This window comes from Eschrichtius robustus, chromosome 17 (genome assembly GCF_028021215.1).
Source record: "Eschrichtius robustus isolate mEscRob2 chromosome 17, mEscRob2.pri, whole genome shotgun sequence".
Classification (NCBI taxonomy): domain Eukaryota; kingdom Metazoa; phylum Chordata; class Mammalia; order Artiodactyla; family Eschrichtiidae; genus Eschrichtius; species Eschrichtius robustus.
The window spans coordinates 58,177,168-58,189,401 of NC_090840.1; positions in this window are offsets into that span (position 1 = coordinate 58,177,168).

Genomic DNA, 12,234 nt, shown 5'->3' on the forward strand with positions numbered 1-12,234 from the left:
CAGAATGGGCCTTTTTGCATACCTTCTCTGAGAGTGGAGAGTAATTTGCTAATAAGTATAAAATACATACCAACTATGAAATGACAGTGATAGTTACTGAAATGTTATTTGTAATACATGAGTTTTTGAAATAATATAACTATTTAATAATAAAAGATAAGAAATTGAATAAAGTGTGAAAGTATACACCCGTGAAAAATGTTTTGAAATAATATTTAACAGTATGAACCCCTTTTCTCACTCTACTATTAGTGAAAAAAAGCAGGTTATAAATATTCATGTACAGCCTTTTCTGAATTTTGTAAAAATAAAAAGCAAACTAAAAACCAAAGTATATTGACACATACAGACAGACAAATTATATTGAAAGGTTATATATTAAAATGCTAAGTTTCATTGCTGGGATTACATGTGATTTTGATCTTATTTGTGTTTAATTTTATATGACAGCTTTTTTTAAATTTTGGAGACACAAAAAGGTTTTACAATTTTTACAAAAGTAAATGAAAATAGTGGTCATTGAAGATTAAGGAATAGAATAAAAAGTGAAGAATGCAAGAATATGTAAATTATAAAGATAAAATGTGAATAAAGGAATATAAAAGCAGATAAATACATTAATGTAAAAGCAGAAGATGTAAAACTTCCTCAAATAGACAAATAAATTCAAGAACTGATTCCTAAATAATGCCATTTGTGGCAACATGGATGGAGCTAGAGATTGTCATACGGAGTGAAGTAAGTCAGACAGAGAAAGACTAATACCATATGATATCACTTACATGTGGAATCTAAAAAAATGGTACAAATGAACTGATTTACAAAACAGAAATAGAGTCACAGATGTAGAAAACAAACTTATGGTTACCAGGGGGAAAGGGAGGGGGAGGGATAAACTGGGAGATTGGGATTGACATATACTCACTACTATATATAAAATAGATTACTAATAAGGACCTACTGTATAGCACAGGGAACACTTTTCAATACTCTGTAATGACCTATATGGGAAAAGAATCTGAAAAAGAGTGGATATACGTATAACCACTTTACTTTGCTGTATAGCAGAAAATAACACAACATTTTAATCAACTATACTCCAATAAAAATTGTTTAAAAAAAAGAACTGATTCCTAGAAACTGAACAAAGTAGGTGCATGTAATCAGGTATAATTCTGGAAGAAACCCAATGAAAAGAGGAAAAATCGACATATAGATATTTTAAATTATAGTAGTACCTGAAATAGAAGAGCCGATCAATAAGTGTTTGTTAAGTGTGTTAAAAAAGAACTATATATTGCACATGCTTATACATTTGAATATCTCTATTTAAATGGACATATATGAAAGAAAATTACGTAACAAAATTTGACTCAAAACAAAATTGAAAAAGAGACTATAACAAGAACATAAATATTTAAAACCTTTTTAAAATTGCTTCCAAAAAACTCTCAGTCCAGATGCTTGAGTCAATTACGTCTTTCAAAGCTCCAAAGAGCAAATACTTTTCATGATAAAATCCATATGATACTCAGTTTCTAGAAAAGCATGGGAAACCTTTCTAATACATTTGTATTAAATTAGCCATAACCATGACACTAAAACCCAGCACATAAATCACCTGATCACAGCTGTGTTGAGAGAACAGATGGATATCCTATTTTGGATCAGGATGTCCTCTGTCACCTCGTGACACTAACTCCCTGCCCAATACCATTTCATCAGTCGGTGTCCCAGCAGGAAACAGATAGCAGACCCAGCTGGGAACTGGGAAGAGGCTTTCTGATGGAGGGGCTGTTAATCGAGGTGTGGCAGGGTTAAGGGAACCAACGTATGATTTTGAGGCACATGAGAACTAGCACTATTTGGAAGCACTTATGGCTCACGGGCCTGAAGGGACAAATAAGGAAAAGGTGTTAGAGCTCTGTTGAGAGCTGGGGTCACTGAAGAGGGACAGGTTGACAGAAACTCTAATTCTGGGGGGACTTAGTCACTCCCCGAACCACAGAAAAGCCAAGAGGAGATAGAGGAGAGAAACAAATACACTAAATTCTTTCCTCTCTCCTGTCCTCCAAGCTTCAGTCAGTGCTTTCACTGGCTGACTCCAATAGGGAGACTGAGGGCAAGGGGGCCCAGGCAACAGAGAGGGGCACAGGGCAGGGCAGTGAGGGTGGAGGATCAATGGGAGGGGCATTGCCAACGAGAGCAACCATACCTTCACCCTGCCCACTCCCACCACCTGCTTGAAGAGCTTGGAATTAGGCCAGGATCCATTTTTCATTCAACTGTCATGTTTCTTTAGCTTGCTTTAATCCAGAATGCTTTGTCCTGCCAAAAAGTAAGAAAGTGCTCAAAGAATGATGGAGACATATCAAAGGACACAGATGCCAGCTTGAAGAGGCTACTGTTGGTCAAATCTGGGACAATCAGAGCATCAAAATAACTCATTAGAATAACGGATCATAAACTGAATAAAATTATGTATTGAATTCAATAAAATAAGAATCCATGAGCCCATACTGTTAAAAAGAAATAAACCAATAAATAAATAAATGGGAGAAAAGAGAAAGCCCTTCCCTAAGTAGACTGTCAATCACTAGACACAGAAGAGAAAAATAAGAACATCACAATCTTATCATGAGCTCCAGCCCATCTACTTGCAACACTAAGACGTCGCTGAGAGTGCTGGGTCAGCTTCAGAACTCAGAAGCTGCTTTTCCCTTTGTCGCTTGATTTTTTGTACAATTTATAGCATTTCATGGCACCTATTTACACAATATTTAAAATCCAGTTGTAAATATCTTCTTAGGAATAAAAAGAAAAACATTCCAAAAATTCCAAACGTGAAACGATGAGAATCTGAACTAAGGAAGCGCCAAAGAGGATGAATCACATAGTTGGGATTCAAAATACATTTCTGATGAATGATAATTGTAACAATGAAGTAAACATTCATGACCAATTAGATGCATGTGGAAAAGGGAAAAAAACTGTGACTAAATTTAAGGTTTGTAGCTTGGGAGACTGGATAAATATACAAATGACATTAACTGGAATAGGAGGTGTGAGAGATATGAAGATTGGGGACAAATATGTTAGGTTCTGTTTTAGAATATAAAATTTGAGATATCTTCAGGATATCTAGGTGGAAATTCCCAAAAGTCATTGAGAAACTGAGCCCTGGCACACAAGAAAGGGTATGTGGACCAGGGTGTGCATTGGTCTCAATGTGCAATATAACTCACAAACATACTAAATATTTCTTCATAGAAACACAATGTATCAAAAAAGTTGAGTTGTTTTAGAATCTTATTAACATGACAAGCAGAATTGTGCTAATACTCTCTCATTCCTGCCTCTCGTAGGAAACTTTACCTAAACCAAGAAATATGTGTATTATCTCTGATCATCCCATTATATGCATTTACCCCTTGAATTACCTTGATGTTTATGTACATGTTTGTCTTTACTAGCTCTGTCTATGCTATTATCAACTAGCACAAAATCTCTTCCCCCCCAAGAAATTAAATTCTGCTTATTTTTTCCTCTAAGGAAATGGTACAAAATGAATATTTTGTCCACCAAGGTGCTTGACATGCTTTTCACGGGAACTAGTACGGCCCACAAGTGTGTGGGTTCTTAGTAGCTGCTGGTGGCCATCCTATGTTGCTGTTACTCAGGCCGGAAAAGTGACTTATCATTTGTTTCCTTATATTACTTTCAAGGGGCCCCAATGTTGTGGCTGAGAGCAGGTGCCCCACTGTGTTTCTGATGAGTTTTATCAAAAAGAGTATAATTCTGCTAGCCTCAATTAGAGACAGACGTGTTCCTTGCTTCTCTCTTCTCTGATCTGAAGTAGGACTTGAAAAGAGGTGACTCACGTAGTTCTTATCTTCAGCTATCTCTGCCATCTATCAATGTTAGAGAGAACAGTTAAAAACAAAGCAAAACAAAACAGAAACTCCAGAATGTTATAGCATGTTAGAATTTGCAAATTCTGTTCTATCATAAAGAGAGTCTATAACTGACTGTATAAGAGAGAACCGTAAACTCAGAACCATCAGGCCAGTTCAACCCGCTGCCATCTTTTTATTTGGGAAGGACAGTTTGTTTCTAGTAAATTTGAACTTGATTCTCTTTGGGTTGGATTTGAGCTCTCCAGCGTGCCACAGTCCCCACCAATCCCTGTTTTTTAATACCTGGCTGCGTCACATATTTAATTTGGAAGTGCAAACAAAGCTGTAATTCTGGAACTACTTGTCTTAATTGGTGTCATTTAAACAATTGTGACAGAATAAATCCCATATTTAAGTTTACCTTTGCCCGGGCAAAAATTAAATGCACAGAACTTAGCATAGTATCTAGCACAGAGTAGTCCATCCAATACTTATTTTTTGAATGAGTGAATTTATTTGACTCTTAGATAGCCTTCAGGTCTGGATGAACTTTTTTTGGTTCAGCCAAACTTGCACAGAAGACATCAGAGCCTGTAGATGTTTCTAACATGTTTAGTAGGTATTGAACCTAGCTAGCCCTGTCTTTGAAGCTTACACTGTATTTTTTATATTGAAGAAACCTCCTGTGAAGTGAGGAACATAACATGTGATGTGTCCAAATGAATATTCACTCTTTATCTGTAAAGTTCTAGTATATATTTTCTCATTGAATTCTAGCAAAACCATGTTGAGTATGTATTAATGTACCCATCTTATATTGGATGAAATTGAAGTTCAGAGATATTGAGGAATTTTCTCACAGCTCACACAATCACTAAATAGCCAAATAGGACTTCAAACTCAGAAAGGTCTTTTGTTTTTTTCCCCCAAGGACGGTTATGCTCCTTTTGTTTTTCTGATTAATTAGAATAGTTGTGTCCAGCCTCTTTGATAAGAGGACACATCCTAAATGTTACCTGACCTATTAGGGTAGACTTGAAGATGTGGGGAAAGGCAGATCTATCCATCCATCCACTCTATAACTCACCCTTCCACGTATCCATCACAGACAAGGTGATGAGAATTCCTCTCCTGATTTCCACTTCTCTCGGCCTTCCTGTTTTTGGACTTCTTCCCTGTTTTTCAGATTCCGAAGATATTTTTAACCACTTGCCCCTGTACTAGACAAGTTTATACTATGAGGGAGGTTGTGAAAGGGAGCAAAGATGTGGTTTCTTCCAGGCTCTGTCTTTTCTAGGACTATCTCTGGACCTCTCATAGAAGATAACTAATGTCAAAAGAAAATATTGAAAAAACAGAAGTGTTTCAACAACCTGGTTTTAAATAACTCAGAAGGATTGGAATTCAACCATATTACAGGATAAGCTAGTGTTGCAATATTTAGTTGAAAGCCTGGATCACATACACATGTAAATGTGAATTCAGTCCCACGATTGTCCCTACCGTTAAGGGTTCCTTTTAGAGCACTGGTGTTGCCCATTAAGAATATCCCGTTCATAAGGAGGAAGGTGGTAACTCAAAATGTATCTGTTAAAAAAATATTTTGGACCAATTTTACTACGTTAATTCTTTCTTCCAGATTACAGTAATATACCAAATTGAACTCCATAGTCAATGTTTCCACACTCAAAGAACTGATTTGTATCCATTAGCTCTATTCTAACCTTTTAGCTATATAATTTCTCAACTGGATCATAGGTGGGTGCCTAAATACTCCTTAAGGTCTAATGAATGTTCTTTTAGACCATTCTTAAATGCAACTGGTTTCCATACATTTAGACTAATACCTCAAAAACTAGAGAGTAAAAATAATGAATGCTGAGAACCGGATTCTTAAAAAAGAACTTGAAAGTCCATGCTAGGTTATTTTAGGTGTATGTGCTGGTAACAGAGAAGAGGGTACAGAGGGCTGTTGGGCATGCAAGCCTTCCTAGAATGGAGTTTATTAAGCCACATTCATGACTATTAAAGTTACGGTGACAGGGTTTATTGATGGGACCTCTTTAGAAATACTGTGTGTGAAACTGTGCAGTCTATTTAGCAAAATCTCATAGAATATTCTTAAAGATGAGATAAAGACTGAATCTGAAGAAAAAGTACAGTTGGTATAGCAACTGTGATGAAAATATGAACACTGAAGCTTTTCTCTCAATCTCTCAACTCAGGTGCATTTAACCACAGGCCATGTTTTCCCAGGATAATTTCCTACTAGGTCCCAGAGGGGCAGCCTTGCAGCATTTAGTTATCATTGCTTCAAACACTTCATCAAATGTAGAGAGACAAGATTTGATCATTTAAAACCATATATATTTGGTTGTAGTATTATATATAATTGTATTATATAATTTTTTATATATGTATATATATACACACACAAACACTAAAGATGTATATATATTCATATATATATATATATATATATATATATATATATCATAAAGCAAGCTTATCTGTCAAAATATCTCTGCTTTATTTTGATTTTTCACCAGAACATACTATCTGAACCATACATATATCAATATGACTTTGCTTCTGTTCTACTAGAGAAGGGTACTCTTGAGCCAAACCTCCAGTACATAAAATGAACCCTGCTTTAATTCTCCCCAGATCCTCACAAAAAGAGCCTTCCTTTAAACAGGCTGATCTATTTCATGAAGTCAAATTTTCCAAAGAACTGTGGTCAGTACTTTACAACCAGTGTTTCGTTTAATCTCCACAAAAATCCATTAAGTATCATGCCATTCAAAAATGTTGAAAGTATGGCACAGAGAGATCTAAACAGTTTGTATCAAGAAATAAAGGGCGGAGTTTATTAACTGAACATTAAAAGTAAACCATGTACTTTTAACCATGAAGCTGTAACGACTTCTTAGAAGAAGTTTAGACTGTGTGTGAGAAGCCGTGAAGACCCTTGAACATCCCCACAGGGAAATGCAAGAACAGCAGCTAAGACTGCAGCACAAGAAGAAAATTCTTTAGAGGTGCTTCTGGTTGGGTAACCAGATGTTAGATGTGACTTTTCTTGTGGTCTTGGAACGCTGGCCAACCTCCAGACGCCATGAGCAATAAGCACCTGACCATCTATGCATGACCTGCCGAGAGACTCTGACTCCAATTTTGTGATGCTGAGCCAGTGCTCATCTCCAGGGTATATAAAGGGGAATCGTGTGATAAAGTTGGTTTAAAGAGCAATGGAGATGATTTCCTTAGGGGAGAGTTGTGAGATTGTTGCCAGACTTCACTGCCACTGCCCTTCTCAAGCCGTATGAGGGTGATTTCAAAGGAGCCACTCTAAGACTTAGCAACAGATCTCCAGAAAAATCAAAGTCTGAAGGTGGGAGGCTGGCCAGGGATACACAGTCTGCAGTAAAATGAGCTTCCCTTGGTGCTGTCTACACTTCCCTAACAATGTGACTGATGTGGACCCTAGGACAGGAGCAGGGCTTGAATATCCTGTAAACTCCCAGGGGGATATGTTGATCCCAGGCACAATACAGAGCAGCCAGCCTGTGGAGGAATTGCCTACATCAAGAGAACTGCTGGGGAGACCCCCAGAGGAGAAGAACACGTCCAAATACTCACAGAAGCACCAATCAAGAAAGAATGATTAGGTAGCTGACATCCTGGAAGGCATAAGTGATGGATGAAAGTATACTTATCCAAAGCTCCCTCTCCTTTTCTCCTCTGTGCTGCAGCCCTTCCCTTCCCTTCCAGCCTTTGATACAGAATTATGAATGAGAGCAAAAGGCAGCCAGGCAGTCTTGGGAAAAGGTGGAGAAGCAGCTAACCATGCCCTCTCCTCCACTGCAGGTCACTAGCCAGAGTTGAGCCCAACAGGTGGGTTGGCATGGAGTGTAGAAGTTTTAAATGGAAGGAAGGTTTGAAATTCTAAGATTAGGTTAGATTGCACAGTTTATTATCTTAAAAATTAAGACTCTTCATGTTACACTTTAGAACTAGCATGGAAACCATGGAACCTATCTAAATTTCATTCAAGAGCAGGAGAAAAACAAGCCAATAGAGCAGGTTTGCAGATGCAGTGGTATGGAAGAAGGAAACTGATAAAATGCACCCCCTAAAAATGATAGCTTATTTTAGAAACTGGCTAGAATTAGAGCAAATCCTTAGTCAATCCTTTTTATACCAAGACCCCAGTTCTGCTCTTGGTCACCTGACCAGTTCCACCACCACTAGATTTGGTTCTTGACTTTGCCTTGCTCCTTCCCTTGTATTCTATATTCCTTTATATATCCCTGAGTTCCAGATTTGGTTTTCTGGCTCACTGTCTGTCCTTGCACACACCCGCTACCCCCACCCCGATGCCTCTGCTGCCTGCTTCCATTCATTTCAGGGTTTAAGGTGAAATCCAAAATCAAATCTATTATTCCCATTATTGACCCATATTTGGGGGTGAGTTGAGTTCCTGGTCTCAACTCCTTCAATTTTCCTCTGTCCCAGAGAATGCATTAATTGGACTGTTCCCAGCCATGATCAGACAAATGGCATTCAAGTAATAAATACAAACTGGCCAAATCAGCACAATAACCTGCTCAACCTCCCATCAATGAGGGATATGTGTAACTCCTTAAGAATCATTTTCTAATACATTTTCCCACTTGGTTTTCTTATTAGTGTATTATTTCATTATTCTATGAGAAGAGTTCCCTGTGCACCTTTAGATAAACAAATATTTACCACTCACTTAGCCCCTGCAGTAGGCTAATACTTTTTATATAATCAATTCTAATCCTCACCACACCATCTTGTTCAAGTAGGTATTATTTTATCTTCCATGCAGATAAGGACATTAGCTCACAGAGTTTTAATGACTGGCCCAAGAATGACGCAATTAGAACTCAACTCCATACTTTTCTGCTCCAGAAAGAACTCGAATTTGGCAAAATCATGATTTAGAAATAATGTGTAACAGATGTTGGGAGGATCATAATCAAGTTCCAAAAGGCATATTTAGGGATTCATGAAGAATACTTCAAAATATTAACTGAGGAATGAGATGGATAAAGACAGAGAGAGGGAGAGAGCTTGGCTTTGGCTAAGATCCCAGCAGTAGAAACTGCCAGACGCTATAAATTAAAGCCAACACTTGGACTTGTCCCTGACTGTAGACAAATAACCATGTGGAGCAGCACCAGAGAGATGGAGTCCACTTAACTTGATGCCTGTGTTGTTCTCCTGGCACCAGTTGGAACTTCAAGATTCATTCTCTAACAGAGCATAGCAGGGTACACAGTCAAAGGCGCCCACTCCAAGTTCAAACTGAGTGCTTCTAAGTGATAGATGAAGGGAGCTTTGAAGGCAGACGAGAAGCAGGGCTTTGCTTTCTTCTCACAGGCTTCTTGCTATTTCAACCATGTGATTGCACTCCACTTCGGAGCCTAGCTGGGGAGAACCATACTGGTCATTGTATGTTAACAGAGAATTTCATAGAATATATGAACCTTCTCAGTGTTACATGTGATGTTTCTCTATGGTACCCACAGTGGGTGTTCACTAAGAGTAACGTTTTCTGCTCCAGCTGCAGTTATGAGAGAGTGTGGTGTGGGCAGGAAAGGACATTCAGGAGTCCAGCGATAAATTTGCAAGTTGTTTCAATGGCTACCAAACATTTGTGATCCTGGATATAAATCCTGCAACAACAAATCTGTTTACCCATGATCTTTATAATCAATGACAGTTGTAACTCAGTACTGTATTTCAGATATTAATTCAAAAAGTATTAATAAGGCACGTGAGCCATGCACTAGGTACAGAAATGAACAAAATAGACACAAATCTTGAACTTCACCATCGGCTTTCTGGCTACCAAATAAAATTCAGCAGAATACTAGTCCACTATAGATTTTGCTTCGTAATAATATTAATAGTAAAATTTACAATTACATTTGAGCAACACAATAAAATAGTACCGGATCATAGCCCAAAGTATAAAATAAATATCCATAGTCTATGTTGATATAAATAAATGATTGAATAAATAAATAAGTGGGGGTGAGTAGACAAATCTCCCATGAAGAAGAATTCCAAATAAATTATGTCAATACTCCACCCTCAAGGACATGGAACATAACACCCAACTGCTTAAGTATGGGCTGCTCATAGTGACTTCCTTCCAAAGAACACAGTATGGAAAGGGGATAAAAAGGAGTAACTTTACAGTGGCAAAACCTGACAAACACTACATCAGCCAGGTGGTCGAGGTTAACTCCAACAGGGGTGAGTCGTGTTGATAGTATGTACCCTTGATATGAGGTGACGAAGATGACACTTTACCTCTTCAGTCTTCCTCCCCAAAACACATAACCGCAATCTAATTATAACAAATCCCAATTGAGGGACATTCTGCAAAATACTCACCCAGTCCTTCCTAAAGCTGTCAAGGTCATCAAAAATAAGCAAAGTCTGAGGACTGTCACAGTCAAAAGGAGCCTAAAGAGTCATAATGGCTAAATGTTATGCAGTACCATGGGGTGAGATCCTAGAACAAAGAGCAAGAAAAAGGACATTACATAACAACTAAGAAAATATTAATAAAATGCGGACTTTAGTTAATAATAATGTATTGGCTCATTAATTGTAATAAATGTACCATACCTGTGTAAGATTTAAGAATAGAAGAAACTGGGTGGAGGTATATGAGAACTCTATGTACCATCTTCACAGTTTTTTTTAGTAAATCTAAAACTATTCTAAAATAAGTAGTTTATTTAAAAAATAATAATTACTTTTAACTCTCTTTATAGTTTCCAAGTTACTTTCATACTCATTAACTTACTGTAACTTCATCAATCAATGAAGAATGGATCCCTCCATTGTGCCAAGTACTCTTCTAGACACACAGAAACACAGTCCCTAATCCAAAGAGTGTATAATCTAGCATTGAATGTGGATAGGAGGATTGGCCTGGCTAGTGTTATAAATGCCCATTTTACAGGGAACTCTAAACAGTGGCTTAGAGATGCTGAGATCTGCCAAAACTACATAGCTTTTAAGGGTCAGAGCAAGAGCTCAATAGTAGGTGTTACAACTACAAATGTATTTCTTTCCCCATTAAAATAAATTTATAACTGGGGGGAATACTGTTTTACCTGAGAGACTCCATCATAACATGGATTTCCAAGACCATGTTAGCAAGGGTACCAGTTGGTAAAAGTAAGTTTTTTATTTTGTGTCATTGTCCCCTGGGGAGTTGAGTATGCTCTCTCAGGTTCAGACTTTGTACAGTTCTTTTCACTGAAACTTCTTAAATGACGTGAAACAAACAGACTTGAATTTAGTACCATACTGTATGGTCTGTGTATCTCAATCCTTTCATCAAATGACATTTCTACCTAGTTGAATTCAGATATGCTCTGGAATTCATTTACTTCAAAAGTCCAAGCGCTTAACTTCCAAGTGTTTGCTTTCAATGATGGAAGAGCAGCATAACATAATGGAAATACCACTGGATTGGAATTAGAAGACATAGATTCAAATTCCAGCTCTAACATGGGCTAGTTTCATTATTTTGATCAAGTTAATATCCTTTCTCAGTAATAATTTCTTCCATCTATAAAATGGGAATAATATCATTTACTTAGAGGTGTTTAAAGTATTAAATAAATGTATGTGTGTGACTTTCCAAGTACAAAACCTGATACAAAGTAGGGGTTCAATAAGCCTTAGTACTGGAAACTTGCTAGGGAATGAGTTGCATGATCCAGGGTGAGGGAGGGAAGAAAAACAAGAGGAATGGGATAAAGATAAGAAGTCTACATTATAGAATTGTCCAGAAGAAATGCTCATCAGACATGTAGAACACAAATATGTTTTCCCTCCTCCTGCCCAACCTGAGACCTCCTACTATGTCACAAAAACGGGCTAACAGGATAATTTGAATTGGCACGGATCTCTTGACAAGTGTTGGGATTCTCTGAACACTTGAGGCCCAGAAGATAATCCAAAGTGCTTGAATATATTTCTGTCAAAACAAGAGCGAGTAATTTCTTACTCATGCCTGACATCTTGGCAAATTGCATAATCCAATGTGCTAATCTAGAGGATGAGCCTTTTGAATAATAACTCTTGTTCCCATGACAGTTCAATGCAACTACATCCAAAAGTAGTATCAGAAGGTTGTATAAGTGCTTCCATTAAGTTAAATGTAATTAAATCCCAGACTTTCTACATTATAAATGGTGTTTCTTGATGTTCCTTAAAACTAAAATATACAAAGAAAATAAAATCTCATGTACCTGGGCTTGTGGTGAAGGCCCCTAAA